Source organism: Adiantum capillus-veneris, unplaced genomic scaffold (genome assembly GCF_014529385.1).
Source record: "Adiantum capillus-veneris isolate H3 unplaced genomic scaffold, ASM1452938v2 Hic_scaffold_461, whole genome shotgun sequence".
Taxonomy (NCBI): Eukaryota; Viridiplantae; Streptophyta; class Polypodiopsida; order Polypodiales; family Pteridaceae; genus Adiantum; species Adiantum capillus-veneris.
This window is the reverse complement of record NW_028221547.1, coordinates 104,410-122,041: the sequence shown is the minus strand read 5'-3', so window position 1 is coordinate 122,041 and position 17,632 is coordinate 104,410. Positions and strand designations below refer to the sequence as shown.

The window sequence follows — 17,632 nt, the reverse complement described above, 5'->3', positions numbered from 1 at the left end:
ATTAAGTGTCCCCCGCCGGCCGAGTGGGAGATGGGGGAAGCGTTATGTGCTTTCCTGTCCTCTTAAGGGTAGCGCATGGTGCCTTTCTGTTATGCTTTTGATTCGATCTCATCACGTCTGGTCTGGATTCGTTTATGCGTGTAATTATGTATTTTTTTTAATAAAGGCCTAATTTGATTTGACTAGGGTTTGGCAATTAACTCTAAACCAGTTCAATAATGAAATATAATTTTTAATTAAACCCCGAGTGGATGGTAAAATTTCAACCAAAGCACCTTCTCGCGTAATTTATGTGTTTCTGTTTCTATGACTGGTAATTATTTATGTATTCTCATTTCGAATTATTCTCTAGACTTCTTATCAATATGAAGCAATCACAACACTGTATATAAGATTCATTTTCTAGACAACCCAATCTAGCATGTGTTATGCAGATGCCCCGTTGGTGGTTTTTCGAAAGACTTAATCATAATGCATACCTTGGCAGTCGTTCCGAAGTAAAGGGTGGTTTTCTCTTTTGTTGATGTAGCTATTATTGCTAGTTTCTTGTTTTTGTATTCATAACTTTTCCGAAAGCCAAAGCGTAGCTTACCTCTTTTCTTGCAATTTGATTGCTAGCCATAAATTTTATTGGTTGGTTTTTTTGCCTTTCCGTTTAGCCGAAAAGTGACTTGCCTTTGTTTGTAGCTAAGCTAAAAAGAGTAGAATCGTTTAATGGCCCAAAGTTATATAGTTAATAGGTATCTCCATAGTAAAGGAAACATCTTGTTGAAAATGCATGCCAGTTACAACAAGATGTTTCCTTAACGTTAAACCGTGCCGTGGGTGTTTTTTGGTTTGGCGACACGCAATGGCAACAGGTAAGTAACAAATAGGATTGAATAACTGCATTTGCCCTTTAGAAGCGTGTTCTTTGTGGCATTGGCACCGAAGAGGATTTGAACCTTTAACCACCTGATTCAAAGCCAGGTACTCTATCCAATTGAGCTATCGGTGCGGGGGGATGGACTTCATTAAGCCCCCATCCCTGTTATTTGTTTTTTGTTTGTTTTGTTTACTTTACTTTGTTTACTGCGCCGCCACCTATAATGCGCGAAACTTCTATTGGCCTCTGCCGGTTTATGAGGATCATCCCTTCTCTTACGAACATTTCCCTTCTTTTAATAAGCATCCGGTATCTCAGCAGATAAACATTAATCTAGACTCTAGCTATTTCTGCTTATAGTACGTTATTTGATAGCTGCTTCCATAATCCAACGAAAAGCTAAGGTTTCTTAACGTTTTTTGGCAATAATCTTGGGTACATTACGAGTAATCCCTGCAATTCTCACTCTCTTGACTTCGCAAGTAAGCTTGACATTCTCTGTGGCTAACGCCAAAAGTAGAATAACATGAACATCGGGTTCAGTTCAGAAAAGACAAGAAAGGGTTTGGGAAACAATAACACGAGATTTTGTTTTCTTACCATCAATCATACAAAAGTGGACTAATTTATTGATTAATCTTTTTTCTCTATCATCTACCCTCCAAATGTAGCTTAATTTATCTGAGTAATTATATGTGCTTTTTTTACAGCCTCCCTTGGGTCTAGATGAGATAAGCCCTGCTAGATGGGCGCATGAATATTTACAATGGGATCAAAGCGGATGGCTTTCCGTTCCGAAAGTTCTTACCGGTCATTTTGAAAGTCTTCCCAAGAAATTAAATCGATCTGAAGGCAATAAGCGAAAAAAGCAACCATTCTTTGATTTGACCTTTTTATTCGTATCGAATTCTTAGGTTTTTCTGTACCATGTTTTAATCTGCCTCATTTTCAATCCAGGATTCCCTACGAATCTTTAACTCCTCGAATACAATAATAATTGACACCTAACAAATCTTTTACCCTACCTCCTCTAGCCATAACCGCGGGGTGCTCCTATGAATTATAACCCTCGCCAAGGATGTAAGCAATAATATTCCTTCAATTGCTTAAACGTGCCTTGGCTATCTTGCATAAAGCTAAATTGGGTTTTTTTAGTGTTCTTGTCGAAACACGCGGGCATACCCCAAACTTTTAGAGACGTTAATTCAAAGCTCAAGTACGTATTTTGTGACGTTTTACTCTTCTACAATGACGAAGCAATTAATTTATGGTAGGCGTATTTCGCAATCTGTGCTTTTCTTTATGCGTGCAGCCCAGATCTTTCAACCGCTTAAGTGTACGATCGATTCTTTGTGCCTTTAAAGCACGCACATCGCAGGGGATAAAATTAAAAATGCCAACGCCACTAATATGAGTTTTTCTTTATTTTAAAAGGGACTTACTTTAAGCGCCATATCCAAAATGTACGAAATTTTAGAGATATGAAAAGGGCAGGTGGAAGGGTCATGAAAAAAGGTTAAGTTATGTGTCGGGGTTTAATCATACGTCATTAGAGAAGGTTATGTGGGTGTCTAATAAGAATATATGAGATTAAAAACTGTGAAAGCTTGCGGCTAAATATGAATTGAAATGAATGCCCTATAAAGCCATTTGTTAGGATAGAAATCTTTCCGATAAGGTAGCGTGACCTGTTCATAGGTTAAGACGTTGAGTCGTATCTGTGCGCTCATTTTGCATTCATTTGCGCTCGGATGGCGGAGTTAGCGAACTGAGTTTCCATGAAGGTGAAAGTCCTTCTTCCTCGAGAACGGGGTAACAGCGTGCCTATGTGCTAGGGGAATGGCATCCGAAAGCATGAAGCTGGGCATGAAAGGGATTTAGAACCCTTTATGGGGAACTTGAAATCTCAAGCAAGGGCGCGCATAATGATATCCATCTCTTCTTTGTCTTCGTTGGGAGACAGGGTGGGAATAAAAGGTGTCTAGATAAGTGCCAAGTGGCGGTGCTGCATTCCTGAAGGCTAAGCCTAAGTTAAACTGAACAGCAGGCAACCACAATCCTAGCGTTTGAAGCGTCGAAACGGGAAGGCAGGAGAGACCCCTGCGCCCGAAGCATGGAACAGAGGCCAAGGGAAAGGGGTTGTCTGTCCTTTCCCGTTCCTCGAGCGCGCCTCCGGCGTAGAGCGGAAGCCTTACGGCCCGGTTCAAGGAAGTATGGAATCCCGGAACTGGAGAACCCTGCACACCTCTGAAGTCGCACTCAAAAGAGCCGACCGTACGGTGAACAGGAATAGGATGGGACAATAAGCAAAGGCCCGTAGTAATTATCGGGACATGCTGAAATGTCCCCGCATTGCATTCAATTTTCAAAAAAAGAAAGCAGCCAATAAACTATACTTCAACATTCTTTGATAGAAAGCGCACGCAAATTAGGATTAGCAAGGTATAAAAGACCTTGCCTTGCCTTTAAACCACAGGTAGCACTTGCTTTGTTATGGATAGACAATCTGATCCAATTTGCTGAATAGACATACCTCTGAAAATGAAAGCAAAAGCAAAAGTAAGAGTGGGAGTGAAAGTATGGCCTGATTCCGTGACCTCTCAAGGCGGGTTTCTAGTAGTAGGGATCGGATTAAACGAGCATAGGCCCTTATGGCCTAAAGGTGAACCGGAAGCGAGGTTCGAACCCAATAGCTACTTTTGCTTGAGTTGATTTCGCTATGACGCTACTAAAGCGATCTACATATCTATCAACGCAACAGAAAAGCCGGCTGGATAAAGGAAATTGTCGTTTAAAGGGAAAATGAAGAAGATACGAAGGTTTAATTTTCAGATACGCTAATGGTCCTATGGCCCCCTATTTAAGTTTTCTTTGGGAGTTATCCACTAAGCAATGGCTCTAGCTAGTCGATAAGGCTAAAGCGACAAGAAAGTAGAACCCGCGGCCGGCGTAGGTGTTTTTTGTGTGTGTGTTTTTCTTGCCTGTGGACATTATAAGTAAAAAGAGATTGCATCATTTTACGTTGTTTGGGAGGCATGAGCTGCTAAAAGAACCTGCGGCAGTTGCTATATGGGCATTGTTACGATCGGAAGAGGGCAGGGGAGCTTGCATTCCAGAACCCCTACCTGATGGGATGCGGGGAGCCGTATGACAGGAAACTGTCACGGGCGGTTCTGAATCGGCGGTCAGGCAGGGAACTCTCAACCCGATTGATCGACCATAACTGAAATAAGGCTTTAGAAAAGTCGTCGCCGTCGCTAAGAAATAGTTTATTTACATGAGTAAGAAACTGACGTATTTCCATTGGTCGCTTTCGTTTCGTATATTAGTTATTTCGTATGTCTTGTATAGTTCTCCGCGAATCAGCATTAGAAGGTTCTTCAATAGGCATAAACAAGTCGTGTTGGTAGCTAGTTGGCTTTACAAGTCCCGAGGAGTTGGGTTAGTCTTCCTTAATTACTAATTACTGTTTTGCTACTATGTGGTTTACATAAAACGGCATTGCAGGCAAAAAAAGCTTGAGATCATTTCAACGGGTGGCCTTGGCCTTTACTAAGGTCACCTCTAACGTTTTACTGGCTAGGTAACATAATGGCAATGTATTGGACTGCAAATCCTAGAATGACGGTTCGACTCCGTCCCTAGCCTATTCCTTTTCTTTCAAAGGCCCCTCTTGCTTGCTTGCTTGCTTGCTTGATTCAAGGGTAGTTGGAGAATGCGGTACGATGAAAGTCGTAGGCCGTGTTTAGAGAGGAGTCATTGTCTATTGCCTGTATGGTAAAATCTTTTAGATAGGACTAAGAAACGGCAGCTTACCTTATAGCAGATGCCAGCGGTTCAAGTTTACTTATCTCCAACCTGTGATCTAAGTCAATAGAATCGCACAGCACACACTAGTATGGAAGAATTATGGAAGAATCTTGATCCGCTGGCCGGTGAGCGGGGCACTTTAACCCACGACCAATTCCCTATGAAATGAACGTTGATAAAATCCCTGCATCGCATGTAATAGCACGTTGACCATGTTTCCAGCCAACACAAACAACACCCTATTTAATCAGGGTATGCCTCGTGTCTGCGTGCTCGTTTGGGCACGAAGTTCATTCTAACGCCGTAGACACCGAGAGTTTAGTTGGTTGAGCCCCGAAGTGCAGTCCCAAAAGGCAATCCCGACGCGCTGGGTGATCTCAATGATAGCATGTAAACTATAGGTCGGCTTTCTTTTCAAAGTTCTTTACTATTTTCTATTAACTTTATGAAAATAAAGTCTTCAGGGTCTATGTTAGGCCCGTAGGATTCCGTTTTGTCTTTAGATTCAGAATCGTTGTATTTGCTAGAAACTCTTTTCGACATAAAGAAAGGGCCAGAATAATTGCCTTTAACCCAATCCAAGGCCAAAAAGCTATAACGCTGTTTATTACGTAGTTTTGTCTTCCTTTTTGATCTTAACTTCTTCGGGTATTCAACAAGCCAGCCTTTAGCAGGGGCTGAAGATAAAGTAGCCTTAGGTACTTAAAGTGGAGGTAACGTAAATGAATTAATAGATAAAGACTAAGTTCTTTAACGTCGTCTGAGATGGCTGACTCAGATGAAGTAGTAGGCGAATTTGTTTCCTTTTCTTAAGGAGTTACACGTAAGTTTAAGGAAAAAAACAAACCTATGAATCAAAAAAAACCAAAAAAGCCATTAGCAAAAGCTTAAGCAAGAGTATCAAATCCAAGTCAGCCGTGTAATTTAAAAGCATATCAAAGGGCATGCATGTGTAAGAGTATTGAAAAAAGACCTGCTTACCGGATATCCCACCCGCCATTAACAGTGCCTAGTGCTCCAGTGGGCAATTAAGTGACACGCAAGAGAAAAAACAGGGAGAGTGGCTGAGTGGTTAAAAGCGACAGACTGTAAATCTGTTGAAGGTTTTCTACGTAGGTTCGAATCCTGCCTCTCCCATCCCAATAAGTGGCAGTTCAAAAAAGATGTTAGCCTTTATAGATAGCGAAACGTATATTTAAGGCTTTGCCTAGGCTAAAAAAAACCAACATAACTATACAATGGCCTTAACTGCGTGCACAAAATCTCTCTCTTTTACCCACACCGTCAGCAATGACTAGACAGTCTTGCTTCCCCTTACTCCACCCACCTTTTTCGTTGGATTGACTTTTCCCTGCCTAACGACTTTAAACCAACTAGTACACCATTAGACTTACTAAATACCGACGCAGTCAAGTTGATAACGAACATTCTTGAGATGAGGGGCTCGGCTCAAACGATTACATAGACGAGATTACCTTCTTGCCTACCTTAGCAGTTCCTTTTAGAGTGGGCCAAGGACCCATCAAGCTCTATTTACGTTGATTAGGAAACGGCAAAACGCTAATCGGAAACTAATCATTATTTTCTTTTTTATAGAAACATAACCAAGCCAATGCAAAAGCCTATGCTTGTTTCCGCGCCCCGCGCTAAGTACACACAACCGTAATTGTGTATATGGTTATAATTGCTGGGGCCAAGTCTGTGCAGAGCTGGCGCGTGATTCATTTTTGTCAGTCGCAGATCCGCCAAGGGCAATGCGATTTTGTCTCAAAAGATGCTATACAGCCAGCTCGGTGGACAGGCAATTACTCTTGAGATCTTCCGTTAACTGGGCTAAAAGCTAAGCTAATGCTAGCATAGACAGAGGCTTTTATCTATATAAGCTACAAAATCAAAAAGCAAAAAAAGAAGTAAAGAAAAAAGATAAGAATAACATTAGTAAACCGGCCTCACCGGCGTCAAAAGAAGAAGGATGCGGCGACGCTTTGAAAGGAGCTCTTTTGTTAATATAAGAGAGAATATTTATTGTGTTTTTAAGTTTGTTTTCTACGATACAACTTGTGTCTATGGAGCAGATAAGGGTTTTTTTGTTCTCTAGTTAAAAAGTAAAGACAAAACAAAAGCCATGATTATTAAGAAAAGAACTAAAAAAAGAAGTTTTATTTTAATTAAATAAAACTGATTAATTAGTAAAATGAAACATTTTGTTTCGAAAACAATTATAGAAGAACTGAAGATTTGCGTTTATTGGATATTGATTCGCTTCAGTCTGATACGGTTCACGCTTTATCTGTTTTTAAAAGAGCTCATTTTTTTATTAGCTAAACTTTTGCCCTATCTAGACTTGTTTTTTATTTGTATATAACTGACAGAGGCCTTAAGCACACATTTGACCATTTTTTTAATATCACGTCTCTATTTTACCTTTCCTTGTATGATTTATTAAACTCGGTGCTTTTTGATCCTTAGTTGTTCTGAAAAATGGAAAAAAAGATATAAAACAAAGTTTTATTTAAGTAGTTTTTGCCTCCTTTTGCTTTTATCTGCTACTTTTGTTTGGATAGTTTTTAATATCTGGCATTTCCCTTACGGCCTAAGTATCACATCCACTAATTCGCTCATAATTAAGTCATAATCTAAGATTTCCGATTATATATTGTTGACTATCCGCGCTTTGTTTATCTTGTTAGTATGCTCTTTTTTACTAGTAATGGTTATTTGTTTACTAGAATTAAAAGCTCTTTTTTTAAGAACTTGTCTAAACAATTGTCGTATTTTAAGGGTTCGTTTGCTTTTCATGGTAGCTCTATTTACACCTCTAGATATCTGGTATTAAATTGTTGGTTGTTTATTTTTTTATGTTTTAATTGAATTAACCCTTTTTGTAACTTTGATTACGTAAACTTATAAAAAAAGAATTGCCAGTTATCTCCGTTCAGAGTTCAGTAGCTACTTAATCCTACTCCCACTCCCAGTCGGCCTGCTTGACCCTTTCAGATTCCCTGAGTCTGCACTAGCAATAGTCGTAGCTGTGGCTGCTATAGGGTTAGTGTTTATGATATTGATTTTATTCATAATCTACAAGGCCCTTCCACCTATTCCCAAAGAAAAGAAGGAAAAGCGCTCAACAGGCTATTGGGATGGCTTTTGAGAAAAACTTCGAAAGTGGTGTAGCTGTGGCAAAAGAAGGTAGCGCAGAGAAGATTTGCTTTGCAACAAGGAAAGGGTGCAGTTGGGCTTTTATCGACCCAACCCCCCCGCACTGATAGCTCAATTGGATAGAGTCCCTGGCAATCAGGTAGTTAGAGGTTCAACTCCTCTTCGGTGCCCATCGTTTCATGCCCGACTCTACGCCGTACGGACGGGACGGATAGAAAATATATTTGCACTTGGGTGAAATTGCCCGGCCTGCCTCACTACGCCCTGAGAATGAAGTAATACGACTTATTTTCATACGCTCATCAGTACGTAGACTACCTATAGCCTTCGCGGTTCCGTCAGTCTAGCATTAAATAGATAGCTTATTATGCTTGAATTTCTTCAACTATGTCAAATATGCCATTTTCTGCAAGCAAGGACAAATGGCACTTTATCCCGTGATAGAGAAATCATTTACATTTAGTGGTCGAATCGTTGATTTCAAGCAAGCAAACCACGTTATCTTCCGGTTTCCTGGTACTGCCGTCTAGAGCGGTGCGTATCCACTCTTGCGAGTGGATAGCGTTTTGGACAGCTGGGCCTAGACTGTATTACAATGAAACTATCATTTATTCTTCATTTTCGCCATCATCTAATTGTATCGGGGTAGACATCTCAGTTGAGGTTAAAGTGTAGGGTACATTAGTTACTGAAGAGTTTAGTTTGAAACCTCTGTTACTGGAGATTGATCTGTACAAGTTACTAAAGAGTTATCGGTGTTTGGATTCTCTATTATTGTTACTGGAGTTTGATTGGTTAAACTGTAGGGGATAGTTGTTATTGAAGAGTTATTAGTGTTTGAAACCTCAGTTACTGTTACTGTTACTGGAGATTGATCTGTACAAGTTATTAAAGAGTTATTGGTGTTTGAAACCTCAGTTACTAAAGATAGCGTTGTAGAGTCTATATCCCGTATCTCCGAAATACCCAATAGATCACGACGTCCCTGTATCTCTTCAACTGAATCCTCGCTTAATGACATAGCTTCATTATAGAATTGGTGCATTCTCCCTAAGACATTTTCTATATTATATGCTTGATGAAAGGAATCTTCAGTTTGGGTAGATATTGAATCTTCAGTTTGGGTTGATATTGAATTTTCAGTTTGAGTTGATATTGAATTTGTAGTAGATATATTTGAATTAAACAAAAGTGGCCTTTCATTAGAAAGAACTGAATTTACAACTGAATTTACATTAGGTGTTAAATTGTGATTAAATATCCATTTTAAACTAATAAGGTAAACTATACCTTTCATTAAAACTATTATCCTATCAATATTATTATGCACTTGGTTGTAGTTAGGTTCAATACCTATTTGTTCTAGTTGTACCCGGGCTGCATTTCCTGCTGTTGCAATATCAGATAGCATTTCATCTGAAGTTCTACCTAAAACTTCTAATTGCATTTGAGCTGCTGCAATATTAAATAGTACTTCTGTAGAATTTCTACCTAATTGTTCTAATTGTATTCGGGCTACATCTCCTGCAGCTACAATATCAGATAATATTTCCTCTGAGGTTCTATTTATTATTTATAATTGAAATTCATTAGAATTTACCCTTTCCGATATTATTTCACCTAATGATACTTGTGAAGAGTTAACATTTTCAAGAACTTGAGATTCCGTGTAACTTGAAATATCTTGAGATACTGTTGAACTGGGATCAATTCCATTAAAATAGTAAACAACTGCTGCTACAGCTACTGCTACTACTATTCCTAACAAAACAATAACTTTTGGGTTTTTATACCATACTGATGATTCGTCTAGCTTTATTGTAGAAGTTTCAGGCTCATCTACGTGATACGGTATTGATTCAATCTTATTAAAAAAGTTTATATTGTAGTAATCAAAAACAAAATATACAAAAACAAAAGTTATTAACACTTGAAGTAAAATTTTTAATAGTAACTTCTTATTTGCCATTGTTTTATAATTTAATATGTATGATACTATTAATGCTATTACTATACTATAAATAATAGGTATATTAATTGTAATTAAATCACTATTAAAATTGTTAATTAAACTAAGTTCATTTATTGAACTTAAATAACTATTATTTATTATATGAAATATTAATGAAAATAAACTTACTACTTTTAATAACAATAGTTTTAGGCTTGATAAATTAGTACTTATTACTGAATTTACTATAGGAGGAGTACTTTGTATACTCAACGAAGAAGCTGTAGAAGAAAAACAAGAAGCAATTGGCAAAGAAGCAATTGGTTTCGATGCTTGGGGTAAAGATGAAGAAAATTGAAATGTATTTGTTTTTAGGGCTGAGGATTTCTCTTTTGATTGATCCTCAGCTGCAAATAAAGAATTGTCCGATGATAATGGTTTAGGTACAGGCAATAAACTATCTGACGTAGACGATATAGGATCGGATACGTTAGATATAGGAATGGAAACGTTAGATACAGAATCCGGCACAGGTGATACAGGATTAGGGTTACCACGGGATTTGATCATGCCGTGTCGACCGACACCGCGTCGATCGACAGTAATTGGTTTGACTACACCCTGTAAATGGAACTAATAGATAACTTCACATATCACCGTGTCTGGTTCAGGAACCAGTTCCTTCAAACCCGTACTTACCATAATACTACTACTACCTGCACTGGAGCCTCCGTCACCTTCATCTTTGTCTTTTTTTCTTCTTTTTTGTGTGTATTGTATTATCTATCTGCCTCTCCGGACACAGTATCTTGAGTACCGATGATGATGACCACATCTGCTGGCATGTGATTTTTGAACATAAAATCGAGTCCTTGTAAATGAGCAAAGCCAGGTGCTCTTATTTTACAACGATAGGGACGATTGGTTCCATTACTGACTAAGAACACACCAAATTCTCCTTTAGGTGCTTCAGCTGCAGTATAAATAGAAAAAGCTGGTACAAAAACCCCTTCTGTATAAGGTTTAAAATGGTGAATTAGAGATTCCATGGATTTTTTCATTTAAGGTCATGATAAAGGACATAGCTTACGATCATCAGCTTTAATTGTGCCGCTGGGCATTTCATTGAGACGTTGTACGATGATTCAAATACTTTCTCACATCTCTTCAATACAGATACAATAACGATCGTAGCAATCTCCCCTAGTACCCACTAGTATGTCGGAATCCGATTAGTCATGAACATCGTAAGGTGCTGCTTTTCATAAATCCCAGCATACTCCCGGTTAGGATAGATAGGCCCCTTTGTCGAGCTTTCCCCCCAACGGAGCCGTACGTGAAAGTTTCCCTTCATACGGCTCGAATGCGTTTCCGGAGGCCCGCCCCTGTAACGCGTCTGCAGGCGCTTAGGGATGAGGGGCATTTATAGTCTATGCGTAAGCGTCCATAGCACCAGATTTTGGATTGAGAGTTCGGTTCATTTTCCTAAGCTTTTTGCTTGCCTCAGGCCACTTACCGCGTGGCCCACGTTACGGCAAAAAGCAGGCAACCGTAACCAGTAAAGTCAAAACGCTACATCCGCTTCGCAGCAAAAAAGAGATAGCTCCGATGCACGCATAGATTAAGGGCTTATGCTAAGCTGGCCAAGACTAGTTACCAGTCCACAGAGCCTGGCTTGTAGGAATTTATTTCCAGATCTCCATACTTCCATACCGCCACAATTTTACGAAAGACAGGCTGTTTACCCTTTATCCGACCCAATTAAACTCTGTGCTTAAAGCCGCCTCCTTCTTTAATCGATTTGTGTTTCTTTAATTTAATTCGATTTAAAGCGGGTCACGTACTTGCAGACTCAGCCTTTGCTTCTCAGGTCTTTCTTTACCCATACTCTGTTACATGCTTAGCCCTTACGGACGCACAGATAAATACAGGCTTATCATGTTCCATCAATGGCATCTAACCTATGCCGATTTCAGCGAACCGTGCTCTACTCCAGTGAACTCATGCAGTTTCAATATACCTAGAGGCCAAGGGTAAATCCGTTCACGGCTGGCCCATCAGACTAACCAGTCAAAGATGGCCCTAGCCTTGCCTTGGTTATGCTTTACTGGGCTTATACACATTTGCTTACGCTGCCCTTTCCTCAGCTCACCTTAGCCTCTATTTTGGATTAAGAGACGTCGTCTTCAAGGCTTCATACCAAGTCTTTACAGTCAAAGCGTGCTTGAGCAAGGTCGGGCAGAACCGTTGCCTGATGGGAACCTTCCCCATATTGCTATCGATGTCTTCATGTCGCACGACCTCTTAACATTACACCACTGAATCCCCGATCCAAAGCTTACTATGCAGTGACGGTACCGATATCCACTAATCATTATTTCCAGATACGGTTGTTGGTTGGCGTTTCCTCCGATTCGTCAATACGAGAAGCAAATTATTATGTAAATGAAAAGGTGTCTCCACTCAAGCCCAAAGGCAGATCTTATGCCACTCCACCTGATCATATATAACTGGCATACATCCTAGCTCCCGAGACCCTTTCATAGAATTCCAAAGGTTTTTCTCACTCTTCAAAAGCCCACGGAAACAAAGTTAATGCTCCCACATCCATGGCATAAGTAGTTAAAGCAGGTAAATGATTTGGGATTCAAGTTATTTCGCAGAATAACACTCATATGTATTAAGCTCATAACGGTACCTCGCAATTACAAGGTCTCTCTACAGCCAAGGGATAAGCGTGTTCTTAAGCCATCATGAAAACGTAAATAGGGTTAAAAGTTACTTGATGCTAGCTGCTGCTGTATTGTATACGTTTACTTGCGTTACATACACAGGTGCTCTCCGAACCGTGCAAGATGGTTACCCATCACACGGCTCTCCAACTTAAGTTACCTTAGGGAAAAGGGTTAAAATTCGTTATCATGGTTTGGTTTTCTTTTGCCTCGCCAAATAACTATCATCCATGAGCATTTAGGTGACCTCAGGACTAGAGCCTTTATTTATTTTATTTTCTAAAGTCAACAAAGCATGTGGATCGAGGGTTTGTTTGTTTCTTAATAGGGAAAGGATTCTTTTCTCCTTTACCTCGCAAACATAATTAGAGGATAAGGCATCGAGTCGTGCTCTGGCCAAGGCAAAAGGACCCTGGCCCTGGAAGTCGTGCATTCTAGCAACATCTTTGGTGTGGGATTGCCAATTCCCTATCTGGGTGTTCTGACTGGCACAAACCCTGCCCGGCACTGCTTAAGTGTGCGGCGTTGGTCTGTCCGCTGATTTAGGCCCCTTTCCTTCTGCGACACTAACAGCACCCTATGCTTACATGGTTCTTGAAGCGAAAGGTAGGCAGGTATTACGAGTCCTCTGTCCCACACATCTATCTAGAAGTGTGGTTTACCGGTTTCACTGAATGCTCCTATCTCTTGCCCCGCCCAGCAAAGGTCGTGTGAGTGTACGGTTACGCTTCAGATATTTGCTATACCCATATCGAATCCTAGTTTCCCTTATCTCCAGTGCACTCGCTTTGGATCCTCAACACACAGGGAAAGACGCGGTAAGGAAAAAGCCTTAGCTGCCCAACACGTCTGGCTGATCGTTCCGCTAGCATCTCGCATTCACGAAACCGTTCAACTGAACTGCCACTTAGGGGCGTAGTTAGAGATACGCCAAGAGTTGGCTATTTCTGGTTATCTCTTTTTATGACATGCTGTTGTTGTCGTCATATCTTACACATCGATTAGTAATACTTGTTTTGCCGTGGGTGTTTTTTTGCAGTATCCCTTTCTGTCTCTAAGGAGGGCTTCACTCGGTGACTTCACGGTCGCCCTCCAAACGATCAGAATGAGGTAAAGCTTAAAGATACGTTTTATACTCGATTAATTTTTCTGTGCCTCTAGTTGGGTAGGCGCCGGTTCTTTGTTTTTGTTGGCCGGATCCCCCTCTTTGAACCGTACGTGCAAGTCTCCCTGCATACGGCTCGCGTCATTTTTGACAAGTAGAGGCGCCTTTATTCGCTGCGCTAATAAAACGTATCTTATTTAGTAGCTTATGTGTGTATGGTTGCTGTCTCTTTGTTTTGTAATTCCCTTCCAAGGTCCCCCTGAGGATACAGAAGAGGAAAGCAAATTTGCTGTAGGCAGCGCCGTCTATTGCACTGTAAACTTGCTAAGGCCCTGGCCTCGGGCCCGGCGCATAGGTCTAGCCTAAGCGGCAAGGCTGGCTTCTTATTCTCACTCCTCTCTCCAGCTTGAACAAAAGAAATCGGCCTTTCCATTCCTGTCAAATGACCCGGCCTTCCTGGCTTAACTGTTTGCCTAGTTACGCTTTTGTAGTTTTGTTGGTTTTTGTTTGCTTTTATTGTATGCTTTCGGTTTAGCTAGCGGGCCTACCACGCTTTGCGCCTATGTCTTTGCCAGACAGTATTTGCTAGTAGTGCCATCCTATCTGACCTGAGGATTTGGTTTGTCCCTTACGGTTAGCCTGCCCATCCCAACATGAAACAAGTGTAGGTTGAAACGGAACTCCAGGCTGGTTACACGTTCCACTGTGCCGAAATGCAAAGGGTGCTGGTCGTAATAGTTACCTCGCGGAGTATGTGCGTGTGCTTTTGACGGGCACTCCAGGACCCGCCAACGCGTTCTCATTTCCGAGAAACCCCGATGGTTGGCCCGTGAGATAACTAAAATAGAGGACTAAGTTTCTTTCCATCATTTATTCTGACTTCTGATATAGGTAACGAGGCCATCTTTACGACCTTCTCTTTTCCTTTCCGCGCGCAGTTCGCCTTACCTGCTTGACAAACCGACTCGGTGCTTATGATGCGGAAGTTGCCTTCGCGTACCACCCGGGCCAAGAAACAAGCGAAGCATCGCTAACGGCTAAGTGGGATATGCCGACTCGGCTAAGCAGCTTCATGCCGCACTAGAGTAATCCAATATGCGGTTCCGCACGTTCTATTGCTTCTCCATCCGTTTCCGATACTAATCATAAAACACCATAAGCAGCAAGGTGTTAAGGTCCAGAATTCGAAGTGAAATTCTTGATTTACCTGTTAGACGCCGTATTGAACCATTCTTGCTTGTTCCTTCCACCAGCCCACACCCGGACTTGAACCGGTGCCGTTTCCTTTCCTGGTACATAGGAATGCTCTATCCTTTAAGCTACGTGAGCCAAAAGAACCGCTGCCGTTTCCATTACTAAAAAACTCAATTGGAGAAAGGAAAGGTTCCTAGGGCCCAATAGGCAAACAAGTGCAGTGCTTCATGACATCATGTCGCGAGTAACTCCATAGTGGCTCAAGCGGTAAGCTACTAAAGGGCCTTCTTGCTGTAACGATCCTAACAGTTAGCAAAGCCAATTTTACATGTGATAACTGCTTGCTGCCTTATACGTTTTCACACTAGCTCCTTTATTTTCTCAAACCTGCAAGCAAAGCGAATCTCCCTCGACACCACACAACACGCACACACCTAATAAGATAACTTACCTCTACGCAACCACAACTTTATTTACTAGACAGCCTTGTAAGCCTGCTCAAAGCATGCACGCTTGCAACACACGACAAGGATTTTTATACTTAAAAAAAGGTTCTTTTGTGTTTGCGTCTGTCCTTATGCGATTAAGCAATGTGGTACCAGCTGTAGATGTAGAGCTTGATAAGTCAGGAATTAAGCTAGAGGCGGCTGAAGAAGTGGGATTATTGCTAGATTCCTTATATCATGCGCGCGCCTATTGTAACCACTTCATGAGTGGGTGTTTGACGTGTTGAGATTAGAGGATAGAACCTTTAATCAATTGGCTCCTTTTCTGCGCATAAGTGCAAAAGGAAACAAGACATTGTTTTTGACGAGATGGGAAACGTAAATCAAGTGGCTATAATATTCCTTGTCTTTACGACTGTATGATCTAGCAACTGTGATTCTAGCTAAACCGCTTCCGCAACGGTAGGGAAAAGTACAGCCAACAAGCCACTTATATGTATGCGTGACCGTAAGTGAAACACACTATAAGCGGCATGGCCGAGTCCATAAATGCACATACAACATATCTAAGCACACGCACACAGCCCTTTAGCTGACCAGTAACCCACAAGCCTCAATACATCGAGTCAGCCACATAGATTCATACATTACAGGCCTTTCCTTCCCTCAACTATCCACAAATGCTGCATACATTGCAGGTTCCTCAGCTAAGTACACCTGTGAACTCAATGCACAGCGTTCTCTCATAGTTCAGCTCTCATCTGTACATGCTGAGTGCCCTACTGGCATACATAAGCCCCCAGTGCTGCCTACTTTTCTTTTGATTTTTGCTATCTGCACTGATTCCCCTAATCGGGTCTGTTCTGCTTTCTCTTTTTCCCCACGCTATTTTTGCCTTTGGTTATTTATAAAGTATCTTTATTGTGTGCAAAAGGTGCTTTTGTTATGCTTGCATAACATCACGCTCCAATCAAGAGGCATCATTTTATCATATCCCGTGTTCATCATTTGGTGGTCGAATCGTTTCCGCCCCGTGGTCTTGGGCTGGGCGCCCACTTCCTTCGCTTCGCGAAGCGGGCAGTTATTTTTTTCTTTACATTGCAAGCAATTACAACCATTAAACAAACTTAGTCAACATACATAGTCTATGCGCTGCTAATGTCGCAGCCTCTCAAGCATTTAACAAACTCACACCATCCATTTCAAATGAGATCTATCCTGTCACCACACGAGCCATCCAACCTGTAGGATTTCCCTTTCCTTTTCCCATTCTTACTTCCGTGGGTTTACGGGTAATGGGAATATCTGCGAAGATTCTTACCCATATTCAACCATTTCTCTAGAAATGTCTGCTTATAGCGCGACGCGCTGCCTCAATGGTTTAATATAGAATACGACCCGCTGAACAGCTTTTAATGCCATATTCTCCGAAACTAAGTCATGTACCGTCCGTTCTGCAACCTCTACATTTGCCCTTTTAGCATTTCCAAAACTTTGTACGTTTTGGATACAGCATCCGAATTGAGTCTCTTTTTGTTCTTTGAAACATGTTTGGAATACGGAATCCACACTTTGACACCCAGAATCCCATAACGAGTGAATGTTTCTGTCCTCGCGTAACTGATATAATCAGAAAAGACATGTAAGGATGTTGAACCAGATTTCATACATTCAGTTTAAGCTATTAAAGCGCCATTCAATCAACCTAGACGACAAATACAGATTCCCTTCACACATTCGCAGTTTTCAATCCATCAAGATATAGATGTACAAATTTATACAAATGATTTCTTTTTTTTTGGTCCCCAAAGTATCTCCTAAGCTATTGGAAAAGCACTTTAATAGGAAAAATCAGCTTTTACTGGCTTGATCAAGATATTAGTGCTTGTTTCACTAGATGAAAAAATTTACATTTCGAGCACCACCAGGTTTAATCCTCTTCCGGCAACGATAACTGCAGACTTTCCTTAGTTTCCCTGAATCAGGCATTCGCTATGTACAAGCGTCAACGGGCATCTTTTCCTAAAAGAGAATAACTGTAACTATTGCATTATCTCTTTTTTTTAGGTTTCGTGTACATTCGCATTAGGCATCCCTATTAAAACTAACTTAGACTTAGACCTTAGATTAAACACAAAAAACAAAAAAGACAAGTTTAAGTGGCGATAACAACGCGGCAACTATCATAACCCCATACAAACTATCCTTAACAAAACAACATAAAAAGACCTGACACTCCAACCCAAAAACCTCGTTGGTGGCCAGAAACAATACAACACCCAACGACAATGCCCTAAAACCCCAAGGCTAAAAGTCCCCCCCCCAACCCCAAGCCGATTACCAACCCCCCCAACCCCACCAATCCTTTTC

General features: G+C 41.0%; 2 non-coding genes and 1 pseudogene across 2 annotated transcripts; 1 reads left to right on the top strand and 2 right to left on the bottom strand.

Moving 5' to 3' along the window:
• Positions 1-923: 923 nt before the first annotated feature.
• TRNAQ-UUG (transfer RNA glutamine (anticodon UUG)) lies at positions 924-997 on the bottom strand. Its single transcript has one exon. It is a non-coding gene; the product is annotated as a tRNA-Gln (tRNA).
• Positions 998-5,729: 4,732 nt separating this feature from the next.
• Positions 5,730-5,812, top strand: TRNAY-GUA (transfer RNA tyrosine (anticodon GUA)). The gene has a single exon. It is a non-coding gene; the product is annotated as a tRNA-Tyr (tRNA).
• Positions 5,813-8,429: 2,617 nt separating this feature from the next.
• On the bottom strand, positions 8,430-15,116 carry LOC147416787 (uncharacterized; annotated as a pseudogene).
• Positions 15,117-17,632: the final 2,516 nt, after the last annotated feature.